The sequence below is a fragment of the Pseudorca crassidens genome, unplaced genomic scaffold, assembly GCF_039906515.1.
Source record: "Pseudorca crassidens isolate mPseCra1 unplaced genomic scaffold, mPseCra1.hap1 Scaffold_85, whole genome shotgun sequence".
Classification (NCBI taxonomy): domain Eukaryota; kingdom Metazoa; phylum Chordata; class Mammalia; order Artiodactyla; family Delphinidae; genus Pseudorca; species Pseudorca crassidens.
Genome location: NW_027136337.1, coordinates 830,422 through 845,552, shown reverse-complemented (window position 1 = coordinate 845,552; position 15,131 = coordinate 830,422). Strand labels below are relative to the sequence as shown.

General features: G+C 43.7%; 1 long non-coding RNA gene across 1 annotated transcript in view; it reads right to left on the bottom strand.

Annotated features, from left to right (window-relative positions):
* The window catches only part of LOC137218350 (uncharacterized), an 85,913-nt gene extending 77,765 nt beyond the window's left edge, over nt 1–8,148 (bottom strand). Inside the window, exon 1 of the long non-coding RNA XR_010940669.1 lies at nt 8,081–8,148. This is a non-coding gene — a long non-coding RNA (uncharacterized lncRNA). The remainder of the gene's footprint in view (nt 1–8,080) is intronic.
* Between the last annotated feature and the right edge of the window lie 6,983 nt (nt 8,149–15,131).

Sequence of the window (15,131 nt, the reverse complement as noted above, 5' to 3'; positions counted from 1 at the left end):
ACAAAGCAACAGAGCCTAGGGCACTTCCACTTATGGTCCTATAGCTTAGGGAAATTAAAATCAAAAAGACACAGCCACCCCAAAGTTTGGGACGCCTCTGTTTACAAGAACCTCGTTTACCGTACAAGTTCAGTATCACAGAAAGTGAAAAATGGATAAAGAAGTTGTGGTATTTACTTACAAAGCAATATCACTCAGCAATGAAATCTATGTCATCAGGTCCTTAGCAGCACAATGAGTGGATTCAGGTACGATGATTCTAACTGAAATAAGTCACACAGAAAAAGAAACATCATAAGATATCAGTAATACACGGAATGTAAACTTGGCTACACAGGAACTGAATTACAGAACAGAACAGGGTCTCAAATTTAGAAAACCAACTTATGCTTGCTTAAGGGGAAAGGTGAGTTGGGGTGCTGCATAAAACCAGAGATTGAAATGAGCACAGATAAAGTTCCTTAAGCCAAATATGGAATAGTCAAGAGCTACTCCTTGCTCAACGAAATGGACTCAACACCCCATATTAAACGCCTAAGAATGTACCTGAGTAGTAAGTATCTTAAAACCTATGGATTGCTATGTCTCCGAAAGCGAATCAAGCATGTGTACAGGGGCATAAACGCAGCAGTGATAGGATTGGAGAGGTTCGGTGAGCAAATGAAGACCCTTTGAAGTCATATTGCATGGTACCCATTCCACGGGTTTCAACTACCCAGGTTTAAGGTATTCTTCCTTCAGCTAAAACATGCATGTGGAACCTAGAGTATGATCAACCATGTGATCGGGAGACGTGTTCAAATATGTCTCAGTTTTCGTACCCTGGTACTCGGGTGCAACATTCCAGACGCTTTACTAACACTCTCCCCACTTGGAGAGTCAGCGCCTTTAACCTCTTGTTTGGACCAGTTTGCAATTTCTGCGGAAGATGAACAGGAATAGGGAGAACCAATGAGAGACTAGCTGGAGGTGTCTGGACGGGCAAATTTAACTCTCATTTCCCACCAGGAAGAGGAATTAACCAAAGGCTCAGCGTGCCGTGCCGGAACCAGATTAGGGCCTGAAGCCATCCTGCGGTGTTGCGGCCAGGTCACAAGAAAGCGATTTGAAGAAAGTAGCTCAGGGGCACTGTAATGCACAAACCGGCAGAGTTATAAATGACAGCTATCGTCCAAAAATATACTGAAGTTAGGCTGCCAAGAGGACTTGAAAGCGGGACAGAATTGCAGGAAACCGATTTCAGGAGGTAGACTGGAATTGCATTGAAAGCATAGGAAAAGAGGCAGAACGTCCACAATGATGCACTTGGCCAAAAAGGGCGTATGCATTTTTTCTTGAATATATTCAGGAAAAAACGCATACGCACTTGTTGGCCAACCAACCAAACTTGCAAAGGAAATCTGCACTACAATGAAGTCTCACTTCCCCCCGGTCAAAAGGGCCATCTGAAAAAAGTGTAAAATCCAGAAAGGCAGGAAAGGTCATGGAGAACTGGGAGCCTTGTTATGCTGATGGGCGGGATGTAAATTGCCAAGAGACACTCGGGAGAAGTGTATGGTGTTTCCTGAAACATCTAAAAAACAAAGCAACAGAGCCTAGGGCACTTCCACTTATGGTCCTATAGCTTAGGGAAATTAAAATCAAAAAGACACAGCCACCCCAAAGTTTGGGACGCCTCTGTTTACAAGAACCTCGTTTACCGTACAAGTTCAGTATCACAGAAAGTGAAAAATGGATAAAGAACTTGTGGTACTTACGTACAATGCAGTATCACTCAGCAATGAAATCTATGTCATCAGGCCCGTAGCAGCATAATAAGTGGATTCAGGTTCGATGATTCTAACTGAAATAAGTCACACAGAAAAAGAAACATCATAAGATATCACTAATACACGGAATGTAAACTTGGCTACACAGGAACTGAATTCCAAAACAGAACAGGGTCTCAAATTTAGAAAACCAACTTATGCTTGCTTAAGAGGAAAGGTGAGTCGGGGTGCTGCATAAAACCAGAGATTGAAATGAGCACAGATAAAGTTCCTTAAGCCAAATATGGAATAGACAAGAGCTACTCCTTGCTCAACGAAATGGACTCAACACCCCATATTAAACGCCTAAGAATGTACCTGACTAGTAAGTATCTTAAAACCTATGGATTGCTATGTCTCCAAAAGAGAATCAATCGTATGTACAGGGGCATAAACGCAGCAGTGATAGGATTGGAGAGGTTCGGTGAGCAAATGAAGACCCTTTGAAGTCATATTGCATGGTACCCATTCCACGGGTCTCAACTCTCCAGATTTAAGGTATTCTTCCTTGAGCTAAATCATGCATGTAGAACCCAGAGTATGATCAACTGTGTGAAAGGGAGACGTGTTCAAATATGTCTCAGTTTTCCTCCCCTGGTACTCGGGTGCAACATTCCAGACGCTTTACTAACACTCTCCCCACTTGGAGAGTCAGCGCCTTTAACCTCCTGTTTGGCCCAGTTTGCAATTTCTGCGGAAGATGAACAGGAATAGGGAGAACCAATGAGAGACTAGCTGGAGGTGTCTGGACGGGCAAATTTAACTCTCATTTCCCACCAGGAAGAGGAAATAACCAAAGGCTCAGCGTGCCGTGCCGGAACCAGATTAGGGACTGAAGCCATCTTGCGGTGTTGCGTCCAGGTCACAAGAAAGCGAGTTGAAGAAAGTAGCTCAGGGGCACTGTAATTCACAAACCTGCAGAGTTATAAATGACAGCGATCGTCCAAAAATATACTGAAGTAAGGCTGCCAAGAGGACTTGAAAGCGGGGCAGAATTGCAGGAAACCGATTTCACGAGGTAGACTGGAATTGCATTGAAAGCATAGGAAAAGAGGCAGAACGTCCACAATGATGCACTTGGCCAAAAAGGGCGTATGCGTTTTTTCCTGAATATATTCAGGAAAAAACGCATACGCCCTTTTTGGCCAACCAAGCAAGCTTGCAAAGGAAATCTGCACTACAATGAAGTCTCACTTCCTTCCGGTCAAAAGGGCCATCTGAAAAAAGTGTAAAATCCAGAAAGGCAGGACAGGCCATGGAGAACTGGGAGCCTTGTTATGCTGATGGGCGGGATGTAAATTGCCAACAGACACTCGGGAGAAGTGTATGGTGTTTCCTGAAACATCTAAAAAACAAAGCAACAGAGCCTAGGGCACTTCCACTTATGGTCCTATAGCTTAGGGAAATTAAAATCAAAAAGACACAGCCACCCCAAAGTTTGGGACGCCTCTGTTTACAAGAACCTCGTTTACCGTACAAGTTCAGTATCACAGAAAGTGAAAAATGGATAAAGAAGTTGTGGTATTTACTTACAAAGCAATATCACTCAGCAATGAAATCTATGTCATCAGGTCCTTAGCAGCACAATGAGTGGATTCAGGTACGATGATTCTAACTGAAATAAGTCACACAGAAAAAGAAACATCATAAGATATCAGTAATACATGGAATGTAAACTTGGCTACACAGGAACTGAATTACAGAACAGAACAGGGTCTCAAATTTAGAAAACCAACTTATGCTTGCTTAAGGGGAAAGGTGAGTTGTGGTGCTGCATAAAACCAGAGATTGAAATGAGCACAGATAAAGTTCCTTAAGCCAAATATGGAATAGTCAAGAGCTACTCCTTGCTCAACGAAATGGACTCAACACCCCATATTAAACGCCTAAGAATGTACCTGAGTAGTAAGTATCTTAAAACCTATGGATTGCTATGTCTCCGAAAGCGAATCAAGCATGTGTACAGGGGCATAAACGCAGCAGTGATAGGATTGGAGAGGTTCGGTGAGCAAATGAAGACCCTTTGAAGTCATATTGCATGGTACCCATTCCACGGGTTTCAACTACCCAGGTTTAAGGTATTCTTCCTTCAGCTAAAACATGCATGTGGAACCTAGAGTATGATCAACCATGTGATCGGGAGACGTGTTCAAATATGTCTCAGTTTTCGTACCCTGGTACTCGGGTGCAACATTCCAGACGCTTTACTAACACTCTCCCCACTTGGAGAGTCAGCGCCTTTAACCTCTTGTTTGGACCAGTTTGCAATTTCTGCGGAAGATGAACAGGAATAGGGAGAACCAATGAGAGACTAGCTGGAGGTGTCTGGACGGGCAAATTTAACTCTCATTTCCCACCAGGAAGAGGAATTAACCAAAGGCTCAGCGTGCCGTGCCGGAACCAGATTAGGGCCTGAAGCCATCCTGCGGTGTTGCGGCCAGGTCACAAGAAAGCGAGTTGAAGAAAGGAGCTCAGGGGCACTGTAATGCACAAACCGGCAGAGTTATAAATGACAGCTATCGTCCAAAAATATACTGAAGTTAGGCTGCCAAGAGGACTTGAAAGCGGGACAGAATTGCAGGAAACCGATTTCAGGAGGTAGACTGGAATTGCATTGAAAGCATAGGAAAAGAGGCAGAACGTCCACAATGATGCACTTGGCCAAAAAGGGCGTATGCATTTTTTCTTGAATATATTCAGGAAAAAACGCATACGCACTTGTTGGCCAACCAAGCAAACTTGCAAAGGAAATCTGCACTACAATGAAGTCTCACTTCCCCCCGGTCAAAAGGGCCATCTGAAAAAAGTGTAAAATCCAGAAAGGCAGGAAAGGTCATGGAGAACTGGGAGCCTTGTTATGCTGATGGGCGGGATGTAAATTGCCAAGAGACACTCGGGAGAAGTGTATGGTGTTTCTTGAAACATCTAAAAAACAAAGCAACAGAGCCTAGGGCACTTCCACTTATGGTCCTATAGCTTAGGGAAATTAAAATCAAAAAGACACAGCCACCCCAAAGTTTGGGACGCCTCTGTTTACAAGAACCTCGTTTACCGTACAAGTTCAGTATCACAGAAAGTGAAAAATGGATAAAGAACTTGTGGTACTTACGTACAATGCAGTATCACTCAGCAATGAAATCTATGTCATCAGGCCCTTAGCAGCATAATAAGTGGATTCAGGTTCGATGATTCTAACTGAAATAAGTCACACAGAAAAAGAAACATCATAAGATATCACTAATACACGGAATGTAAACTTGGCTACACAGGAACTGAATTCCAAAACAGAACAGGGTCTCAAATTTAGAAAACCAACTTATGCTTGCTTAAGAGGAAAGGTGAGTCGGGGTGCTGCATAAAACCAGAGATTGAAATGAGCACAGATAAAGTTCCTTAAGCCAAATATGGAATAGACAAGAGCTACTCCTTGCTCAACGAAATGGACTCAACACCGCATATTAAACGCCTAAGAATGTACCTGACTAGTAAGTATCTTAAAACCTATGGATTGCTATGTGTCCGAAAGAGAATCAAGCATGTGTACAGGGGCATAAACGCAGCAGTGATAGGATTGGAGAGGTTCGGTGAGCAAATGAAGACCCTTTGAAGTCATATTTTATGGTACCCATTCCACGGGTTTCAACTACCCAGGTTTAAGGTATTCTTCCTTCAGCTAAAACATGCATGTGGAACCCAGAGTATGATCAACCATGTGATCGGGAGACGTGTTCAAATATGTCTCAGTTTTCGTACCCTGGTACTCGGGTGCAACATTCCAGACGCTTTACTAACACTCTCCCGACTTGGAGAGTCAGTCCCTTTAACCTCCTGTTTGGCCCAGTTTGTAATTTCTGCGGAAGATGAACAAGAATAGCGAGAACCAATGACAGACTAGCTGGAGGTGTCTGGACGGGCAAATTTAACTCTCATTTCCCACCAGGAAGAGGAATTAACCAAAGGCTCAGCGTGCCGTGCCGGAACCAGATTAGGGCCTGAAGCCATCCTGCGGTGTTGCGGCCAGCTCACAAGAAAGCGAGTTGAAGAAAGGAGCTCAGGGGCAATGTAATTCACAAACCTGCAGAGTTATAAATGACAGCTATCGTCCAAAAATACACGGAAGTAAGGCTGCCAAGAGGACTTGAAAGCGGGGCAGAATTGCAGGAAACCGATTTCAGGAGGTAGACTGGAATTGCATTGAAAGCATAGGAAAAGAGGCAGAACGTCCACAATGATGCACTTGGCCAAAAAGGGCGTATGCGTTTTTTCCTGAATATATTCAGGAAAAAACGCATACGCCCTTTTTGGCCAACCAAGCAAGCTTGCAAAGGAAATCTGCACTACAATGAAGTCTCACTTCCCCCCGGTCAAAAGGGCCATCTGAAAAAAGTGTAAAATCCAGAAAGGCAGGACAGGCCATGGAGAACTGGGAGCCTTGTTATGCTGATGGGCGGGATGTAAATTGCCAACAGACACTCGGGAGAAGTGTTTGGTGTTTCCTGAAACATCTAACAAACACAGCAACAGAGCCTAGGGCACTTCCACTTATGGTCCTATAGCTTAGGGAAATTAAAATCAAAAAGACACAGCCACCCCAAAGTTTGAGACGCCTCTGTTTACAAGAACCTCGTTTACAGTACAAGTTCAACATTGCAGAAAGTGAAAAATGGATAAAGAAGTTGTGGTATTACTTACAAAAGAATATCACTCAGCAATGAAATCTATGTCATCAGGCCCTTAGCAGCACAATGAGTGGATTCAGGTATGATGATTCTAACTGAAATAAGTCACACAGAAAAAGAAACATCATAAGATATCAGTAATACACGGAATGTAAACTTGGCTACACAGGAACGGAATTACAGAACAGAACAGGGTCTCAAATTTAGAAAACCAACTTATGCTTGCTTAAGGGGAAAGGTGAGTTGGGGTGCTGCATAAAACCAGAGATTGAAATGAGCACAGATAAAGTTCCTTAAGCCAAATATGGAATAGACAAGAGCTACTCCTTGCTCAACGAAATGGACTCAACACCGCATATTAAACGCCTAAGAATGTACCTGACTAGTAAGTATCTTAAAACCTATGGATTGCTATGTCTCCGAAAGAGAATCAAGCATGTGTACAGGGGCATAAACGCAGCAGTGATAGGATTGGAGAGGTTTGGTGAGCAAATGAAGACCCTTTGAAGTCATATTTTATGGTACCCATTCCACGGGTTTCAACTACCCAGGTTTAAGGTATTCTTCCTTCAGCTAAAACATGCATGTGGAACCTAAAGTATGATCAACCATGTGATTGGGAGATGTGTTCAAATATGTCTCAGTTTTCGTACCCTGGTACTCGGGTGCAACATTCCAGACGCTTTACTAACACTCTCCCGACTTGGAGAGTCAGTGCCTTTAACCTCCTGTTTGGCCCAGTTTGCAATTACTGCGGAAGATGAACAGGAATAGGGAGAACCAATGAGAGACTAGCTGGACGTGTCTGAACGGGCAAATTTAACTCTCATTTCCCACCAGGAAGAGGAATTAACCAAAGGCTCAGCGTGCCGTGCCGGAACGAGATTAGGGCCTGAAGCCATGCTGCGGTGTTGCGTCCAGCTCACAAGAAAGCGAGTTGAAGAAAGGAGCTCAGGGGCACTGTAATGCACAAACCTGCAGAGTTATAAATGACAGCTATTGTCCAAAAATATACTGAAGTAAGGCTGCCAAGAGGACTTGAAAGCGGGGCAGAATTGCAGGAAACCGATTTCAGGAGGTAGACTGGAATTGCATTGAAAGCATAGGAAAAGAGGCAGAGCGTCCACAATGATGCACTTGGAGAAAAAGGGCGTATGCGTTTTTTCCTGAATATATTCAGGAAAAAACGCATACGCCCTTTTTGGCCAACCAAGCAAGCTTGCAAAGGAAATCTGCAATACAATGAGGTCTCACTTCCCCCCGGTCAAAAGGGCCATCTGAACAAAGTGTAAAATCCAGAAAGACAGGACAGGCCATGGAGAACTGGGAGCCTTGTTATGCTGATGGGCGGGATGTAAATTGCCAACAGACACTCGGAAGAAGTGTATGGTGTTTCCTGAAACATCTAAAAAACAAAGCAACAGAGCCTAGGGCACTTCCACTTATGGTCCTATAGCTTAGGGAAATTAAAATCAAAAAGACACAGCCACCCCAAAGTTTGGGACGCCTCTGTTTACAAGAACCTCGTTTACCGTACAAGTTCAGTATCACAGAAAGTGAAAAATGGATAAAGAACTTGTGGTACTTACATACAATGCAGTATCACTCAGCAATGAAATCTATGTCACCAGGCCCGTAGCAGCATACTGAGTGGATTCAGGTACGATGATTCTAACTGAAATAAGTCACACAGAAAAAGAAACATCATAAGATATCACTAATACACGGAATGTAAACTTGGCTACACAGGAACTGAATTCCAAAACAGAACAGAGTCTCAAATTTAGAAAACCAACTTATGCTTGCTTAAGGGGAAAGGTGAGTTGGGGTGGTGCATAAAACCAGAGATTGAAATGAGCACAGATAAAGTTCCTTAAGCCAAATATGGAATAGACAAGAGCTACTCCTTGCTCAACGAAATGGACTCAACACCCCATATTAAACGCCTAAGAATGTACCTGACTAGTAAGTATCTTAAAACCTATGGATTGCTATGTCTCCGAAAGAGAATCAAGCATGTGTACAGGGGCATAAACGCAGCAGTGATAGGATTGGAGAGGTTCGGTGAGCAAATGAAGACCCTTTGAAGTCATATTGCATGGTACCCATTCCACGGGTTTCAACTACCCAGGTTTAAGGTATTCTTCCTTCAGCTAAAACATGCATGTGGAACCTAGAGTATGATCAACCATGTGATCGGGAGACGTGTTCAAATATGTCTCAGTTTTCGTACCCTGGTACTCGGGTGCAACATTCCAGATGCTTTACTAACACTCTCCCCACTTGGAGAGTCAGCGCCTTTAACCTCTTGTTTGGACCAGTTTGCAATTTCTGCGGAAGATGAACAGGAATAGGGAGAACCAATGAGAGACTAGCTGGAGGTGTCTGGACGGGCAAATTTAACTCTCATTTCCCACCAGGAAGAGGAATTAACCAAAGGCTCAGCGTGCCGTGCCGGAACCAGATTAGGGCCTGAAGCCATCCTGCGGTGTTGCGGCCAGGTCACAAGAAAGCGATTTGAAGAAAGTAGCTCAGGGGCACTGTAATGCACAAACCGGCAGAGTTATAAATGACAGCTATCGTCCAAAAATATACTGAAGTTAGGCTGCCAAGAGGACTTGAAAGCGGGACAGAATTGCAGGAAACCGATTTCAGGAGGTAGACTGGAATTGCATTGAAAGCATAGGAAAAGAGGCAGAACGTCCACAATGATGCACTTGGCCAAAAAGGGCGTATGCGTTTTTTCCTGAATATATTCAGGAAAAAACGCATACGCCCTTTTTGGCCAACCAAGCAAGCTTGCAAAGGAAATCTGCACTACGATGAAGTCTCACTTCCCCCCGGTCAAAAGGGCCATCTGAAAAAAGTGTAAAATCCAGAAAGGCAGGACAGGCCATGGAGAACTGGGAGCCTTGTTATGCTGATGGGCGGGATGTAAATTGCCAACAGACACTTGGGAGAAGTTTATGGTGTTTCCTGAAACATCTAAAAAACAAAGCAACAGAGCCTAGGGCACTTCCACTTATGGTCCTATAGCTTAGGGAAATTAAAATCAAAAAGACACAGCCACCCCATAGTTTGGGACGGCTCGCTTTACAAGAACCTCGTTTACAGTACAAGTTCAACATCACAGAAAGTGAAAAATGGATAAAGAAGTTCTGGTATTTACTTACAAAGCAATATCACTCAGCAATGAAATCTATGTCATCAGGCCCTTAGCAGCACAATGAGTGGATTCAGGTACGATGATTCTAACTGAAATAAGTCACACAGAAAAAGAAACATCATAAGATATCAGTAATACACGGAATGTAAACTTGGCTACACAGGAACTGAATTACAGAACAGAACAGTGTCTCAAATTTAGAAAACCAACTTATGCTTGCTTAAGGGTAAAGGTGAGTTGGGGTGCTGCATAAAACCAGAGATTGAAATGAGCACAGATAAAGTTCCTTAAGCCAAATATGGAATAGACAAGAGCTACTCCTTGCTCAACGAAATGGACTCAACACCCCATATTAAACGCCTAAGAATGTACCTGACTAGTAAGTATCTTAAAACCTATGGATTGCTATGTCTCCAAAAGAGAATCAAGCGTGTGTACAGGGGCATAAACGCAGCAGTGATAGGATTGGAGAGGTTCGGTGAGCAAATGAAGACCCTTTGAAGTCATATTGCATGGTACCCATTCCACGGGTCTCAACTCTCCAGGTTTAAGGTATTCTTCCTTCAGCTAAAACATGCATGTGGAACCCAGAGTATGATCAACCGTGTGAACGGGAGACGTGTTCAAATATGTCTCAGTTTTCCTCCCCTGGTACTCGGGTGCAACATTCCAGACGCTTTACTAACACTCTCCCCACTTGGAGAGTCAGCGCCTTTAACCTCCTGTTTGGCCCAGTTTGCAATTTCTGCGGAAGATGAACAGGAATAGGGAGAACCAATGAGAGACTAGCTGGAGGTGTCTGGACGGGCAAATTTAACTCTCATTTCCCACCAGGAAGAGGAAATAACCAAAGGCTCAGCGTGCCGTGCCGGAACCAGATTAGGGCCTGAAGCCATCCTGCAGTGTTGCGGCCAGCTCTAAAGAAAGCGAGTTGAAGAAAGGCGCTCAGGGGCACTGTAATTCACAAACCTGCAGAGTTATAAATGACAGCTATCGTCCAAAAATATACTGAAGTAAGGCTGCCAAGAGGACTTGAAAGCGGGGCAGAATTGCAGGAAACCGATTTCAGGAGGTAGACTGGAATTGCATTGAAAGCATAGGAAAAGAGGCAGAACGTCCACAATGATGCACTTGGCCAAAAAGGGCGTATGCGTTTTTTCCTGAATATATTCAGGAAAAAACGCATACGCCCTTTTTGGCCAACCAAGCAAGCTTGCAAAGGAAATCTGCACTACAATGAAGTCTCACTTCCCCCCGGTCAAAAGGGCCATCTGAAAAAAGTGTAAAATCCAGAAAGTCAGGACAGGCCATGGAGAACTGGGAGCCTTGTTATGCTTATGGGCGGGATGTAAATTGCCAACAGACACTCAGGAGAAGTGTATGGTGTTTCCTGAAATATCTAAAAAACAAAGCAACAGAGCCTAGGGCACTTCCACTTATGGTCCTATAGCTTAGGGAAATTAAAATCAAAAAGACACAGCCACCCCAAAGTTTGGGACGCCTCTGTTTACAAGAACCTCGTTTACCGTACAAGTTCAGTATCACAGAAAGTGAAAAATGGATAAAGAACTTGTGGTACTTACGTACAATGCAGTATCACTCAGCAATGAAATCTATGTCATCAGGCCCGTAGCAGCATAATGAGTGGATTCAGGTACGATGATTCTACCTGAAATAAGTCACACAGAAAAAGAAACATCATAAGATATCACTAATACACGGAATGTAAACTTGGCTACACAGGAACTGAATTCCAAAACAGAACAGAGTCTCAAATTTAGAAAACCAACTTATGCTTGCTTAAGGGGAAAGGTGAGTTGGGGTGGTGCATAAAACCAGAGATTGAAATGAGCACAGATAAAGTTCCTTAAGCCAAATATGGAATAGACAAGAGCTACTCCTTGCTCAACGAAATGGACTCAACACCCCATATTAAACGCCTAAGAATGTACCTGACTAGTAAGTATCTTAAAACCTATGGATTGCTATGTCTCCGAAAGAGAATCAAGCATGTGTACAGGGGCATAAACGCAGCAGTGATAGGATTGGAGAGGTTCGGTGAGCAAATGAAGCCCCTTTGAAGTCATATTGCATGGTACCCATTCCACGGGTTTCAACTACCCAGGTTTAAGGTATTCTTCCTTCAGCTAAAACATGCATGTGGAACCTAGAGTATGATCAACCATGTGATCGGGAGACGTGTTCAAATATGTCTCAGTTTTCGTACCCTGGTACTCGGGTGCAACATTCCAGATGCTTTACTAACACTCTCCCGACTTGGAGAGTCAGTCCCTTTAACCTCCTGTTTGGCCCAGTTTGCAATTTCTGCGGAAGATGAACAGGAATAGCGAGAACCAATGAGAGACTAGCTGGAGGTGTCTGGACGGGCAAATTTAACTCTCATTTCCCACCAGGAAGAGGAATTAACCAAAGGCTCAGCGTGCCGTGCCGGAACCAGATTAGGGCCTGAAGCCATCCTGTGGTGTTGCGGCCTGGTCACAAGAAAGCGAGTTGAAGAAAGGAGCTCAGGAGCACTGTAATTCACAAACCTGCAGAGTTATAAATGACAGCTATCGTCCAAAAATATACTGAAGTAAGGCTGCCAAGAGGACTTGAAAGCAGGGCAGAATTGCAGGAAACCGATTTCAGTAGGTAGACTGGAATTGCATTGAAAGCATAGGAAAAGAGGCAGAACGTCCACAATGATGCACTTGGCCAAAAAGGGCGTATGCGTTTTTTCCTGAATATATTCAGGAAAAAACGCATACGCCCTTTTTGGCCAACCAAGCAAGCTTGCAAAGGAAATCTACACTACAATGAAGTCTCACTTCCCCCCGGTCCAAAGGGCCATCTGAAAAAAGTGTAAAATCCAGAAAGGCAGGACAGGCCATGGAGAACTGGGAGCCTTGTTATGCTGATGGGAGGGATGTAAATTGCCAACAGACACTCGGGAGAAGTGTATGGTGCTTCCTGAAACATCTAAAAAACAAAGCAACAGAGCCTAGGGCACTTCCACTTATGGTCCTATAGCTTAGGGAAATTAAAATCAAAAAGACACAGCCACCCCAAAGTTTGGGACTGCTCTGTTTACAAGAACCTCGTTTACAGTACAAGTTCAACATCACAGAAAGTGAAAAATGGATAAAGAAGTTGTGGTATTTACTTATAAAGCAATATCACTCAGCAATGAAATCTATGTCATCAGGCCCTTAGCAGCACAATGAGTGGATTCAGGTATGATGATTCTAACTGAAATAAGTCACACAGAAAAAGAAACATCATAAGATATCAGTAATACACGGAATTTAAACTTGGCTACACAGGAACTGAATTACAGAACAGAACAGGGTCTCAAATTTAGAAAACCAACTTATGCTTGCTTAAGGGGAAAGGTGAGTTGGGGTGCTGCATAAAACCAGAGATTGAAATGAGCACAGATAAAGTTCCTTAAGCCAAATATGGAATAGACAAGAGCTACTCCTTGCTCAACGAAATGGACTCAACACCCCATATTAAACGCCTAAGAATGTACCTGACTAGTAAGTATCTTAAAACCTATGGATTGCTATGTCTCCGAAAGAGAATCAAGCATGTGTACAGGGGCATAAACGCAGCAGTGATAGGATTGGAGAGGTTCGGTGAGCAAATGAAGACCCTTTGAAGTCATATTGCATGGTACCCATTCCACGGGTCTCAACTCTCCAGGTTTAAGGTATTCTTCCTTCAGCTAAAACATGCATGTGGAACCCAGAGTATGATCAACCGTGTGAACTGGAGACGTGTTCAAATATGTCTCAGTTTTCCTCCCCTGGTACTCGGGTGCAACATTCCAGACGCTTTACTAACAGTCTCCCCACTTGGAGAGTCAGCGCCTTTAACCTCCTGTTTGGCCCAGTTTGCAATTTCTGCGGAAGATGAACAGGAATAGGGATAACCAATGAGAGACTAGCTGGAGGTGTCTGGACGGGCAAATTTAACTCTCATTTCCCACCAGGAAGAGGAAATAACCAAAGGCTCAGCGTGCCGTGCCGGAACCAGATTAGGGCCTGAAGCCATCCTGCAGTGTTGCGGCCAGCTCAAAAGAAAGCGAGTTGAAGAAAGGCGCTCAGGGGCACTGTAATTCACAAACCTGCAGAGTTATAAATGACAGCTATCGTCCAAAAATATACTGAAGTAAGGCTGCCAAGAGGACTTGAAAGCGGGGCAGAATTGCAGGAAACCGATTTCAGGAGGTAGACTGGAATTGCATTGAAAGCATAGGAAAAGAGGCAGAACGTCCACAATGATGCACTTGGCCAAAAAGGGCGTATGCGTTTTTTCCTGAATATATTCAGGAAAAAACGCATACGCCCTTTTTGGCCAACCAAGCAAGCTTGCAAAGGAAATCTGCACTACAATGAAGTCTCACTTCCCCCCGGTCAAAAGGGCCATCTGAAAAAAGTGTAAAATCCAGAAAGTCAGGACAGGCCATGGAGAACTGGGAGCCTTGTTATGCTTATGGGCGGGATGTAAATTACCAACAGACACTCGGGAGAAGTGTATGGTGTTTCCTGAAATATCTAAAAAACAAAGCAACAGAGCCTAGGGCACTTCCACTTATGGTCCTATAGCTTAGGGAAATTAAAATCAAAAAGACACAGCCACCCCAAAGTTTGGGACGCCTCTGTTTACAAGAACCTCGTTTACCGTACAAGTTCAATATCACAGAAAGTGAAAAATGGATAAAGAACTTGTGGTACTTACGTACAATGCAGTATCACTCAGCAATGAAATCTATGTCATCAGGCCCGTAGCAGCATAATGAGTGGATTCAGGTACGATGATTCTACCTGAAATAAGTCACACAGAAAAAGAAACATCATAAGATATCACTAATACACGGAATGTAAACTTGGCTACACAGGAACTGAATTCCAAAACAGAACAGGGTCTCAAATTTAGAAAACCAACTTATGCTTGCTTAAGGGGAAAGGTGAGTTGGGGTGCTGCATAAAACCAGAGATTGAAATGAGCACAGATAAAGTTCCTTAAGCCAAATATGGAATAGACAAGAGCTACTCCTTGCTCAACGAAATGGACTCAACACCCCATATTAAACGCCTAAGAATGTACCTGACTAGTAAGTATCTTAAAACCTATGGATTGCTATGTCTCCGAAAGAGAATCAAGCATGTGTACAGGGGCATAAACGCAGCAGTGATAGGATTGGAGAGGTTCGGTGAGCAAATGAAGACCCTTTGAAGTCATATTGCATGGTACCCATTCCACGGGTTTCAACTACCCAGGTTTAAGGTATTCTTCCTTCAGCTAAAACATGCATGTGGAACCTAGAGTATGATCAACCATGTGATCGGGAGACGTGTTCAAATATGTCTCAGTTTTCGTACCCTGGTACTCGGGTGCAACATTCCAGATGCTTTACTAACACTCTCCCGACTTGGAGAGTCAGTCCCTTTAACCTCCTGTTTGGCCCAGTTT